General features: G+C 44.5%; 2 pseudogenes; both read right to left on the bottom strand.

Annotated features, from left to right (window-relative positions):
• Positions 1-3181: 3181 nt before the first annotated feature.
• On the bottom strand, positions 3182-4516 carry LOC136485687 (protein RMD5 homolog; annotated as a pseudogene).
• On the bottom strand, positions 4390-14004 carry LOC136485700 (protein HEAT INTOLERANT 4-like; annotated as a pseudogene).
• Between the last annotated feature and the right edge of the window lie 547 nt (positions 14005-14551).

Here is a 14551-nt window from a genome sequence, read left to right as displayed (position 1 = left end):
TTTGGCGGCCAGTCCCTCGTGCTGATTAATGTTTTTTTTTTGTTTCGGAATCACATGTTGGTAAGAAATTTCTGTCACCTGATTCTCGACTCCACTCTCCACATGGGAAGACTTTTTTTTTCATGAAGAATTCTCTTCCGACCCCTCGCTTGCTGACCATTTTGTTTCAGAATCACATGGGAAGAATCACGCAGTGACCATTTTGTTTCAGAATCACATGTTCTCATTCTCATCTTATCAAACGGATCTATCGGCACAGGCAGATCATGAAACCCTTAGCTGCTCTGCTGCTGAGCATGAGAGCATGCAACCCTGCACATGGAAAGACTTTAACCATGATACAGAGAAACTACGATAAATCTACGTCGAATTTTCTACATCTCATCTCTGAGGCCTATTGCTACCGTTTGCTGAATTTGTTCATGAGTACTCCGGTCACGTCCTCCCTAGAGAACTCCTTGCGTCATCTTATCTCACAAGCGACTCCAGAGTCTAGTTAAATAGCAAGCGACAGAAGACGGGAGATCCATACCAAATGCACTTAAAAAAAACACACACACTACTAGAGCAAAGATTTCCAGAGACAGGCAACACACATATCAATGGTAGGATGACCGCCTTTGTTAACGGCAAGCCTAGCGATCGGACGTCCGGTCCTAGGTCTGTGTCCGGGCGTGGCTCCCATTCAACGCAACATCTGCGCCCCCTCACATAGGCTGCACCAGCGTAACAGGAGAGCGCCCGCCCGCCGCGCCCACGCCACCACGCACATGCGCCCTTGCTCCAAATCGCGATGTACACAGCCCCCTCCGCCCAATGCCCATCCCGCTCTGGAGGCAGCGTCCGTACGTACGGAGCTCCCTCACTTGCACCCGATGCACGCTGTCCCTTGTCCCGCGCCCATCACCCATCCTCGTTCGTATGGATGCCCTGTCGGCTCCGGGAGAGATGATGCAACAGAAGGTGGGAGGAGGAGAGATGCAACATCATATCTACTTTTGAAACATCCAAATACAACGGTTTTAACATACGTCTGAATGCAGTTGAAACACTTTAAACATGCTTTGAAACACTTGAAAAAACACCTGTAACACACTTGAAAACCATTGCAACACAAATGCAACATCCAAATAAAAACACATGCAACATATGTGTGAAACATATGCAACATCCAGATAAACACAATTGCAACATGCGCCCGAAAAACACAGATGAAACTTACCTCTGAAAACATCTGGAACACTCGAAACATACTATTGCAACATGCGCCCGAAAAACACAGATGAAACTTACCTCTGAAAACATCTTGAACACTCGAAACATACTATTGCAACATGCCTCTGAAAACAATTGCAACATATGCAACATGTGCAACATCCCCGATCTACTTTTGCAACATCCATATGATTCAACAGCACCATACATCGGAAACGTCTGAAACAATTGAAACATACAATTGCAACATAGGGGAGAGAGAGAGAGCCTGGCGCGGGGAGTGCCATGGCCGTCAGACCTACGGGCATTGGGGGCTCTCGGTGCCTGAGAAGGGTCGTGCGCCCATGCCGGGGCCGCCGCCGAGGTCGCGCGCGTCCCCACACTAGAGTTAAGGCCGGGGGTGGCCGGCCGGAGAAGAGGAAGGAGGTCGCCAGGGGTGGCCGCGTGGATCAGAGCTCATGCTCGTGCCGGGGATGTCGCCGCGCCGGAGCAGGATGAGGGAGGGGGAGGCAGCGGGGGGTGCGGCTCATGCGACGTGCGTGGGGGCGGGGGTGGGGGGCGTGGCTTAGCAGAGGAGCGTTGCGGCGGGTGCAGAGATGCCGCGGTGGGGGAAGGGGCGCGGGAGGAATGAGCGGGTGCGGAAATGAGCAGGCGGAGACGTCTGTCCGTCCGGACGTCTGGTATGTATCATTATCGCTTTGTTAATGGTCTTAATTCGACATGAGGGGCCAAATCTCTGATAATGTTCAAATTTCGCCATAACTAAAGATGCAATTTCGTGTTCTTCCATGTTATTCCGCATTTGATGAGAGAATTTAAGGGCTGTTTGGTTCGTTGTATATGCCCTGGCCTGGCTCTCGGGATGCAGTTTCCCAGCGTTTGGAAGCCTGGATCGGGTTCTGGGCCTGTCCGTCGGCGCGCAACGAGCTACCCGGAGCCTGGCTCCTGAAAAACGGATTTCAAATCCGTTTTTGCCGGGCCTGGCTGGCACGGGCGCAGCGCGCGTACGCGCGTGAGACGGCGCATGCACGAGGCAGGAAGGAAGCGGGGCAACCAATCGCCATCTGTGTGTAGCCTGGCCGGATGAAACCGATTAACCAATCACGCTCGCATGCATGCGTCGGGCCTGGCTTCCTTCGTTCGAGCCAGCTTGGCAGGGAAACGAACCAAACGCCCCCTAATTCTCATTAGGCAGTGCCATGTCAGCGTTTTTAGGACAGGGCAAGGAGAAGCAAGTGCATATGTGCACTCTCCAATACAGCAAAATGTCGTCTTTGAAACAATGCATTGGAGCTATTTCAACTACTAACTAAATACCTTCTTGCTTATGTGACACTCTTAAAACACATGCATTTAGATAGCATTTGGTTTGGTGACAGGTAACGTAAACAGTAATGGAAATAGCTGACTGGGGGACCGGCGGGGGATCATTCAGCCTGTTCGCTGGGTCGTAAACGATCGTAAATTTCTGGCCAGAACAATATTTTTCTCTCACACCAAACCAGCAAACAGTAATAATCCATGATCGTTTCAGCCGCAGCCGAACAGGCTGATTGATTCCTAAGACCCCGTTCGCTTTTCCAGGAATGACGCCAGGAAGAGTTCCTGGCCGGAATTGCTATTCAATGTATATAGGCTTTCAGTTTCCGGAATGATTTCTGTCGTGATTTTGCCTTAACCGAATGGTGCCTTAATCTGTTTGGTTGCATGTGGTAACGGTATTGATCCGGAGATCGGAGGCGCTCGAAGTCTCGGAGCGAGGACGCGGCGGATGTGAATAGGTCGTGTTGATTCCTTTTGCGTAAGTACTAATGAATTAGTTTATTCATACCACATCAAACTGGTGCGATGATCCTACTGGTGTAGTATTGTGTGCCACCACCAAATAAAGAATACAGTTTCAATCAATCGGCATAACATGGTACTGTGGTACCAGAAGCGCTCCATGGTCCCACTTTACAACAACTCGCCCACTCGACAACCTGCATGGTTGTAGCACCATGAGATGAGATAGTCCCAACATGTCCACTCGTGCACCAGCACTTCCAAATTCCTTGAATCTCCAGAAGAGACTTAAGCAACACACTGGAAGATGCATCTGTACAGATTAGAGCAGGGAACAGGAGGGGAAGCATGTACCAACAGGTTTGCAGTTTTGCGCAGCCAGAAAAGATTAACACATCTAGAGATGCAGCTGCTTGCAATGCGACGCCACAGCCTCCGAGGGGCAGGACCTCGAGCTGCTTTTCGATAGCTTCATGATGGACTGCTTGGAAACAACATGTCCACAAGGCATCGGCATTGGGGGGTTCTCGTCACTGGACTGCTCCTTGAGCACCGGGCACACAGAGACAGAGTGGTACTGGAATTTTCTGGTCCGATGTCTATGGGGACAGGGAGCTGCTTCATAACTTGCCACTCATGCTTCTTCGCAGCCATGACTTGCGTCAGCTTCAGCACAGTTGGTAGTCCTTGAAAACCAGCTGATACTGCAACACTCAGTGGGCTCTCCCTAGACTGGCCCAGAAGGCTAGAATTGATGGGTGAGCTCCTCAGCTAGCTTGTCCCAATGCGCGGATGACATTAACTCAGAACATGGGGATTGATCCAGCCGCCCAACCCATAGAAGGCAAGCCAATAGCTTCTGGAATTCTTCCTTGTGCACGGCTGCAAAGGGGACCAAGTGAGTCCTAGCATATAAAAGAGCCTCATCTTTGGCCTCACCAACAAACTGAAGCTGATAAAGCTTGAACTAGCATAGACCCATTCTGCAACAGCTGCTCATGGTTTTTGGCAGCTTAACTGAGGGCAGGCTCGAGGTTTCTCGCTTTCAAGGCTTCAAGCCTAAAATGGCAGCTTCAAGGAAGCTCCACCTAATTCCCCACACTCATGCACAAACATGTCGCCTAGATCAAACAGGCTTTGGCGGTAGAAATGATTCGCTATGATATTGTTTACTGTATGAACCTCAAAATCCACATTTCTGTATGCCTTAGATATATCTGGATTGAAAGACTTCTCAAGGAGCTTGAGATATTTGCTCAGGGCAGCATTGAGCTCCTTTTGGCTGCCTTCAAGTTGGTTTCGTGGTGCCATTTCATTCAGCTTAGCTTTCAGTTCTGCAAGGATGGATGGGTGGTCAACATTTCCAGTAGAGTCTGTATTCATCATCTGCAGCTTCACAATAGCCTGCTCAACTTCATTCACTATTTGATCAAACAGCTTCCAGAGCTTTAACAGAAGATAATGAACGTTTCTCAGCAACTCGATCAAATCCTTCTCTGAGGCTGTCGATCTCCATTAGCAGCTACCTGGATATGACCAAAAACATCATGTAACCAATTATTTCAATGAGAAAATCACTATCAAGAACATTAGAAAGATGCATCACATGAAATCAAACTGCTAATAGATCACTACACTTTTGAAATAAAAAATCATAGCATAGGTTCAAGTGTTCAACCTTCAAGAATTACAGATGATACTTCAAAAGGATCAAAATGCACATGGAGGCCAGCCCAATGCATGACTGACCTCGAGTCTATCTATAAACATGTCAGCAGATAGGATAGCATACAAGTATACGGCCTGCAATTTAGACAGCAGATAAGTTTGCAAATCACATTAACGCAAGAACTAATATGTTTTCATGAAGAATATTTAAGAGCTACTAGAAAGGTAGCAAAGCAATGAATGTGTCCATGAGTGCCTACGTGAATACTCCAATGGTCTTAAGCTTGGCAAGGCAAGAAATGGTAACAAATGCCTACGTGACACCCACCATACACATCATAAGAACACAGCAAAACAGAAGCAGAGGGAGAGGGAGAGGAAGGAGAAGGAAAATGAAAAGGAGAAAAATGAAATGGCTTGCTTGGGACTGAATGGCTTTGTTGCTGTAGTAGTAAAAAGGAAAGGGGAAGGAGAAGAGGTGGGGCTGGCCCAGACAATACTGTTAGCAACAATCTTGTGCGTGCATGAACGTGTCCAGGTTCAGTCAGTGTCTAGGTTATTTGCTATTAGTGCTACCTAGATTTCAGCTTATAGATAATAATGGGCAGATCATAAAGGCATTGAATGCATTAATTAGGAGATTATTATACCATACTTGAATGTAACATTCAGCTCTGTATGAGAAAACAGAAAAGCTGCAGGCATTCCACCAGCAACAATCCAATGTCTGTTTGTGTCTTGTGTGAGTGTCCTGGGCATACTCTTGGAGGGCTGTAGCTACGTATCAAATACACCCCTTCACAGTAGATATGATGTAGGCCCCGACCTTCATGCAGTGCTTTTACCTCAATGCGATACAGCGCCACCGCACCACCACTCCCCTCCTCACCCCGGCAGTCAGACCATCACTCATTTTCCTCCCACCCCACTGCCACCGACCCCTTCCTTGATTCCCTCTCACACTTCTCTCTTCTACACCCTTTCACTGCTTTGGCAAAGTATCAGGGACACACCCAGGCTTGTAGTAGAGCCTTATCGCCTAGGGAACAACACCTTTAAGAATAGTGATAAACACCAATCGATTCCTAAGATGGCCAAATAAACAGGTTGTAAAAAAAAAGGGGGACAGACCCAGTGCCGGAGGCTCCCACATGAGTGGGGTCTGGGGAAGGGATAAACCGAGACAAACCTTTCTCCTGCAAAATCTGCGGAGAGGCTGCTTCGAACCCACGACCTGGTGACTCAGTGAGACAGCTCTCACCACTGCACCAGGCCTACCCTTCAAACAAATCACCGATTAGTTAGCAGTACTTAATAACACAGGACTAGAGATTCACTGAACAATTAGCAGGCCATTGCATGTATAACCTTCTAAAACAGAATCATTACTGAACTTCAAAAACAGAAAACTCCTAGTAATTTTAGCACGACTTATTTTTTCCATGACTACCAATACTTCAAAAGCTTAACTTAGGGCATGGAAAAAAGAAAGATTTTAAAAACTCACATCAGATAATGGGCATTCCTGTAGTATCTGTTGATGTACCTAGCCTGCAGAAAACATTAGGTACAAAGTTAAATCTATTCAGTTATGCTTTAACTAAGGAATGCTTAACAGCAGCACTGCATACCTTTACATTGTTTACATCAGGCGTGTCTGGGGTTTTCACAGGATAAAATTTGTAAAATTTGATATTCTCGAATGCCTCTTTCATCTTAGGATCCATGTCATCAATAGCTTTCTTCCTGGCTTCTTTAGCCTACATAAGTTTGTGGAAACATTAAATACTAATGCAACAAATCACTTGTGAATAAAATAAATAGTTCCCATGATTGCGAACCTGTTTCAGCTCTCTGTTCCTTTCTCTAACCTTCTCCTTCAGGAACTCCTATCAAATAAATGTGGCAGCAAAATGTAAGTTTAAGACTCAAATGTAACCAATTCCTGAAGATTAGCTTAGCCACAGATTAAGCACAAAATAAATGCAGTACCTTGAATTTTTCTTTCTCACCCTCTGGCATACCTTCTTGAACTTTCTGATCTGCAAAATCCTGCATTGCAAGACAAAAATCAACCCAGATGCACTTTCATGGGTAGCAACTCTAGCATATTGAGCTTCAAAACACATTTCAACACAAACCTCGTAATCATCCATTTCCCAGTCAAACTCGTCTACTATCTGCAGCAAGCAGCACAAAGTAAACAGTGATTCATGACAACAATCTACAGCTATATGAAAACAAATAGAAATCTTACCGGGGGTTCTAGAGGATATAAGAAATTGATAACTGTGTCATCTTCGTCTTCAAGAGGTTGCAGTGGCATATAATCTGCAGAGATGATAGACAAGGTTCATACATAGATGACAAGACTACTAAAAAAATCATAAAACCAGATAATACCATAAATATTCAACTGACTTATTGACTTATAATTAATTAGTAGAATAGTTCGAGGATGTCCGAATCAATGTTATCAAGTCGTCCGACTAACCACGATTAGTCAAGCTGATCGGTGCCATGGCAATCAGTTATGCACTACGATTAGTCGTGTTAGTCAGGCAGATCAGTGCCATAGCGACTAGAATCGATTAGACGATTTGATAACAGTGGTGTGAATATCAATGTTCAAAACAACGCTAGACGCTAGGCGAACGCTAGCCTATGGTTTAGAGTTTAGGAAGTTTAAACGTGATTAAACGTTTTTGTTTTATTTTTTATTTTTGGTGATGCTAAGTTATTGAGGCAGACAGGCAGTACACATTCAATCTTAACCCTAAATCCCCAATCCAATTCATCAATTGAGTGATTGACATGCAGAAATCAAAACTACAGAGCATGGGAAGATGGGGAGAGACCGAGAGAGCACCTGGAGAGAACGAGCGAGGGGTTGGGCCTGCATCGGCCGGCCACTGCGTTGCCGTTGTCGACTCCTGGTCCTGCGCCGGCGGCCTGCCCTCTGTTGCAGGCGAGGGCCCCTGCGCCTGCGGCCTCTGCGGCTGCCAAGGAGAAGGGGAGCCCCAGCGACGACCCCTACGGCCATACCAACGGCGGCCAGAAGCGACCAGGCGGGAGGCCTAGAGGTAGGCAGAGGCGGGACTGGAGTCAGGAGTGCGACAAATCCCGACTCTATTTCTTGTGGCCGATTTGTGCTCCCGCGTCGGGGCCGCCTGCTGTTTTCCGCGCCCTCCCGCGCTTCTTTCCCGCGCGCGATTCCTTCCCTCTTCCCGCCCGCATGCCGCGCGCTTCCCTGCTCGCGAGCCGCGTGTTTTCCACCGCCTAGCTCCGTTTTTTGACCGATTCCGCGCCGTTTAATCGCTGCCGCACGTGTAAACGAGCGCCTAGGCGCGCCCAGCGTCTAATTGAGCGTCTACCCCCTAAACGCAACGCTGGGCCAACGTTTAGCGTTTAAACTAGATTAAACGACGTTTAATAACGTTTTTTTGAACATTGGTGAATATACCAGGGCACAGGTAGGGCTGTATAAGGGTTCAGTGGGAATGTTAGGTTATTTCAAATGATTGTTTGTGCCACCTAGAATGTTCCTAAGCACCACCGTCCCAGCTAGCTTATGATTTATGCCTAGGTTTAGGTGGGCATTGTGCGTTATGTGTTGCCTCAACGTTTGCCTAGGGATTTTTATAACAAAACATGCTTGGACACTAGACAACATGACTACAAAACGAGTACAACACTCATGTTACAAAAGTTAATTTCAAGCCATAAACAACACAACAATCAGCCAACTAAGTAGAGACTACAGAGTTCAGAAGACACTATGTTTCTTCGTGGCCATGTTATTCAACCGCCATTCCAATGAATTAACTGACATAGTTGCCATTTAACTAAGATATAGTTGCAGCATCATAGAATATTATGCACAAAGTCAATTAAGCTTACAAGGCATACAGTAGTCAAACTTCTTGACTCTCTCAATTTTGAGATGCTTCAGTGCAGACCTACAAAAGGTATAAACCAGAGATTTTGTAACTTGAACCAGTGGTAACAAGAGTCCTTGAAAAAGAAAGGAAATATAACACAACAATGGATGAGCACAAATATGCCGTGTAAACAAATAAATAACAGAAAAAATATAAATCCTAAAGCATGAAATTCCAGAACCATAAATTCGTATTACTAACCTTCGTTGCGTGCATCCGAGAGTGAATATTTTTGTTTTCAAACTGTCAATCCTGCTAAGCCTACAGACAAAGCAAAGCCAAAGTTAGAAAAATAAGTTACAATGACTTAGGAGAAAAGGTACACATATATATAATGAAAACAACAAGTAACAAATATCGTTCAAAATGACAATACAGAAGTACCGGTCCTCAAGGGGAACATAAGGCACCCATGTCATCTTCATAGCCTTCATTGGCACTATTTCCTCATTTTCCCTTTGGACAGAGTTTATCCCAATTTTATCTGAAGGACGGAACGGACAGTCTACCTGCAAAATTGAGTTCAAGTGTTAAAATGAGTCCCGCCACCCAGAGATAGATAGCAAAATATTTGGCCCATAAACAAATTGTTTGATCGAGCCACCATAAACTAAAAATATAAAAAACACTTGTCACTTCATTTTAGAGTCAAAACACCAATGAAAAGGAAAAGATCACAGGCCAAAAACCTTTATCTGGACAGCACCAATATTATTATATAAAGAACAAAATGATATAAGGTACTCCCTCCATGCTAAAAAATAAAGTCGTTTTGGACAGCGACACGGTCTCCAAAGTATTACTTTGACTCATTGTTTTTATAAAAATATTTATCAAAAAGTGATATATGTATATTTTTATGAAAGTATTTTTAAGACAAATCTATTAATATGGCTTTCACATTTCCAAACTCAACAACTTAAAAGTTATTCATGATTTATATTCCCAATGTTTGACCCAAAACTTGTCCAAAATGACTTTATTTTTTAGTACGGAGGGAGTATTAAATTTGCCTACCAAAGTATAGTTACCTTGGTAATATCAATGGACAAGCTAGATTAAGTCTCTTGCCTTTTTTACTTTCAAAATGTTTGTCACAATTTTTAATCTTAAAGACTGACATATTTCCAATGATGTGCAGTTGATAGTACTAAATAAAAATTGCAAGCAACACCCACCCACCAGAGATGGTATGCATTGTTTACTGATGCAAAAGTACAGACATAATTGCTTAATTGTTTAGCTGGCATAGCCATGATCTAGATGAATAGATTTTCATGTCCAGCGGTTGTGTGGTTTGCTTCTATGGCTAGCAGCTAGCTGGTATCCCCAGCAAGTGTATGGTGAACCTTATTTGCTTTCAATAAAAGCAGAGTTATCCCAAGAGGGAGATGTTTATCATAAGATGATGTGGAACTACAGGGGCCGTTTTCAATAGCGCATGTTTCCAACAACATGTTTTGGAAGTTGGAACTCAAAATAGTGGAGTAAATATACACACAGGGTAACTGTCGAGCCAAGAGGGTAGACAAGAACTTACAGCAACTACAATTGGGATAAGCACTATCTTTGATTCGCCATTAACATCCAATAGCTGGGCTGCATGACAACAGGAGCCAATTAGTCTTGTATGGAACAATAATCAACAGCCTCAAAAAACTAGTAAACAAATGAAACAGATGGCCTATACTAAAATTCACTTTACGAATCCAGCACATAAATAGTTGAAAGGACCTAGGATGCCGCCTAGAGGGGGGGTGAATAGGCGTTTCTGAAAATTAACACCTTTAAAAGCGGAAACGATTAGCAAAAGGAGTTTCCAAAATGAAAACTCCAAATAAAGAGTAGTACCACCCCTCACAAGTTAGCCACAGAGTATATAAAAGATACTAAATGAATCTAGGAGCCAAACACCTGCAACCAAAGAGTTAGAACACAATACAATTCAGTTTGGCGCAGGGGCTAATACCGGACGTGTCCGGTATGTATACCAGACGTGTCCGGTATTCACGACTTCAGTGGAACAGCCCCGAACTTGCTCCTTTTGATTTCTATCTTCAATCCAAACTGCAGGAACCTATTAGAGATAGTAATATACACAGAGAACCTGCAGAATAGCTAGAGCAACACAAATATCAAATGAAATACGAATTGAGACACGATATTTGTTTTACCGAAGTTCGGACTCGTTCGAGTCCTACTCTCCATTGAGGGGGCTGCGGGCGACCTAGCGAAGGTTAGCCCTAGAGGGTACCACGAAGGTCACTCTAGCCGGAGTCTTTTCCAACTCCTTTTCCTCCTTCCACTAAATGATTCCGAGGCGGCGGAATCGACCGTTACAAACTTTCCGAAGCAACCACAATCTCTCGGTTGCTCTCCGGCGACGCCTAGCCGTCTAGGAGCGAAGAGTCCAAGAGTAACAAATGCGAATCACGAGATTGATAATATGCACAAGTGCTCAAGTGGTGGCTTGCTCTCTTTTTCAAATTCTCTCTTGACCCATAAATTGATTTTGCAATTTGGATCACACACTCACTGAGAGAGGGTTTAGGAGAGTTGGCAAGGCTAAAAAACATGTGTCTATCTCAGCAGAATTAGCAGCCTCCAAAGGTGGAGGCTTGGGGGTATTTATAGCCCCCTTGAAAAACTAGCCGTTTTATAGCCGTTGCCATACCGGCATACCGGACCCGTCCGGTCTGACTTACACTGCCCCAACGGTAACTAACTAACAGTAAAGTTGTGAGGCGTCGGAACTCCCGACTTACGTCGGAACTCCCGACCCTCGGCAATTTTGAAAATCATGTAACTGAGTTGAAGTTAGTGAGGTGTCGAAACTCCCGACGCAGGCCGAAACTCCCGACCCTCAAGACTTTTGAAAACTAGCCGTTGGCCTCTGGTCATCCATACCGGACACGTCCGGTATGACTAGGACAGTGAACCCTCCAAGTCAGTTGAAGTGCGAGACGTCGGAACGCCCGACCCATGCCGAGACTCCCGACCGTCGGAACTCCCGACTTACGTCGGAACTCCCGATGAACCAACCTGAGAATAATAATTTTACAGCTGCTGGACAAATACCGGACACGTCCGGTATGAATACCGGACACGTCCGGTATGGCCAGACCAGCAAGAAATCAATTAGCTCTTTTGTCTCTCAAATACTCAAAACTCACATGGATTGGCTTAAGCACTTATGAAACATTATCTATCAATATGATGCATCCCTCTTAATAGTACGACATACCTATTAAACTCAAGATCAAAGGAAAAATAAATTTATACCACTTGAGTTGATTGCTTTTGAATTGATGCCGTCCCTTCCAATCTTCATCAAGTAAGGGTGCTAACAAGTTGATGTTGATCTTTTCACTTGAGCATAGCCATCTTGAGCATGTGACTTGATTCCATTCATCAAATTTAAATAATCCCAAATGTATCAAGTCACTTCCATCAAATACTTCATTATAGATTTGATCCTTCACATCAATATGACCATCTTAGCTTGATTAGTACCTCAACTAAATGCAAGTACTTTCTTCTTCATCCTAGCTAGGTTCTTCGGCCGCCAAGCCGTCGCTTGCCCTTCACCCTTGCTTAGTACCTCGAAGCCTTTCCTTGCTATCTTCACCATCTCAAGCCATCAAGTCACATCTTGTGTTGAATCATCCATTCATATGTATTGTTATCTTTTTCATTTTAATTTAGCAAGCTTCAAATATGAGACCATTCCATATGCAATCCCTCATGTCTCATTAACCAATAATCACGAGCTTGCTTTCACATAGTACATGGAAATCCCACAATAAATAAGCCTTCACATGAATTCTATTTGCATTGTTGTCTTGTGCTTGAACTAGATTGTTTATACAACAACACATTATTTTGGCTTTCATTAAGTTCCTGTGAGATAACCTATTACCTGTCCACACTTAGCAAATGGGTTAGTCCTTTAATCACGTTGTCATTCAATCATCCAAAACCCACTAAAGGGCTAGATGCACTTTCAATAGTGTTGCACATATAGAATTGTTGAATTTACTAAACAAATAGCTCTTCAAGATAAAATTGAGATTAATTAGCCCAGATAGCACTGGTGTGAGATATTACAAGATTAACAAACATGCATCAAGGATTAATGATAGCAGATTAATTTTAGAAACGAGCTGAAAACGGAGTGCACATACGCTCGGTGCATCCAAACATATAAACTGTCTTTCCATGAAGCTCTTCCCCTTCTTCTAAGGCTTTCTGTTCACCAACAACAACCACATATCATCGTGAAGGGGGAACACTAAACACTCAAAAAGCAAGATGGATTAAAAGTTTAACTTTGATCACCATACCTCTAAATTTTCGAAGCTCCAGTTGAACTCCTTTACCTTATCAATGTTTTCCCACTGCACATGATATGGCAAGTTACATAAGTTGTTAAGGAAAAGATGAGAGCTATCTCCAAATGTTAATCACTAGCATACACACTAGTGCAAATTAAAGGAGTCAGGGATGGGAGCAAACCTCAGTGCCAACAGGAAAGCAGATAACCATAGATCCTCCTGAACATAGCAAAAAATCATTAGTCAAAATGCACGTAACGTAAATAGCGAAGTCGTCATACAAGGCAGCCAAACACAATCTAAATCGTTATGGTAATTTCCAAAAATAAACCTGTTCGAGCCAACATGCAAGAAAATGCTTCTAAAGCCATCATGTTCTAATTTACCTTAAAAACATTCTCAGTGCTAATCATACATGGTTCTCAGGCCTCATATATCAGCCGCAACACATGGACAGAAGAAAATGTTGACCTATCAAACTGCACACTTGAATCGCAAAGCACATAGATTTGAAATTTTTCATCAATAACGAATTCCTAACACCACGGTAGTGCATTGCGATTTCCTACTCAGATGAGGAGAATCCAATAGTAAAACCCAAGTATAATCCTACATAACCATGGAATGTCACATTTGAGGATTACCGGCGGCAGAATGGAGCCATCATCCTCGGTTTTTTCGACCAATCAAAGCACTGCAAATCTTGCCGCTAGAGCAACAATCGTAAGTGAAGCCGCCCGCGAGCTAATTAGATCAGGACCAAATGACTACTCGGGGTTACCAAAAACCTAAACCGAGCCAGGCCACCCTAGAAAACAAACTCACCAGATTTCTTTTCTCTGGGAAGTAATCCGTCTCGAGCTTGGGCTTGGGCTTGGGCTTGGGCGGCGCCTTGACGCGTTTCCCCCGCCCCCGAGTTGCCGGCTCCGTCGCCGCCGCCTCAGGCTTGCTCGAAGCACCGGCGGCGGCCTCCGGCTCGACCGAATCAGTGGCGGCCGCCTGGGGCGCCATGCGCTTCTTGCCCCTCGGGCGCGCCATCAGTCTCGGTTGCTAGGGTTAGGGTTGCGGCTCGCGTTTGGATTGTGAGAGGTGGCTTTGGCCTTTGGATGTGCGTTCGGCGGGCTGCAGTAGCCGTTGAATCGAACGAACCCGATGACAGCTGGCGTGGTTTGTCGACACAGTGCGGGATGAGGGAAACACGAGAGAGAAAATGCTTGCTAGAGATCCGCGTCGTTTGGCAGCGAGATTCAAATTAAGTGCGGATGACACATGGGCTCCACCTGTTACTGATCTCTTTCTGGATGTGCCAGTTGTAGGTAAAGGGCTGTTTGGTTCCTTTCCCTCCTCCTAAAATTCCTGTCACATCGAATGTTTGGATACATGCATGGAGTATTAAATATAGACTAATTACGAAACTAATTGCACAACTTGCGACTAATTTACGAGACGAATCTTTTAAGCCTAATTAGTCCATGATTTGACAACGAGGTGCTACAGTAACCATGTGCTAATGATAGATTAATTAGGCTTAAAAAATTCGTCTCGGAAATTAGCCTCCATCTATGTAATTAGTTTTGTAATTAATTTATATTTAATGCTCCTTATTAG

Source organism: Miscanthus floridulus, chromosome 1, assembly GCF_019320115.1.
Source record: "Miscanthus floridulus cultivar M001 chromosome 1, ASM1932011v1, whole genome shotgun sequence".
Lineage (NCBI taxonomy): Eukaryota > Viridiplantae > Streptophyta > Magnoliopsida > Poales > Poaceae > Miscanthus > Miscanthus floridulus.
This window is presented reverse-complemented; position numbering and strand designations above follow the sequence as displayed.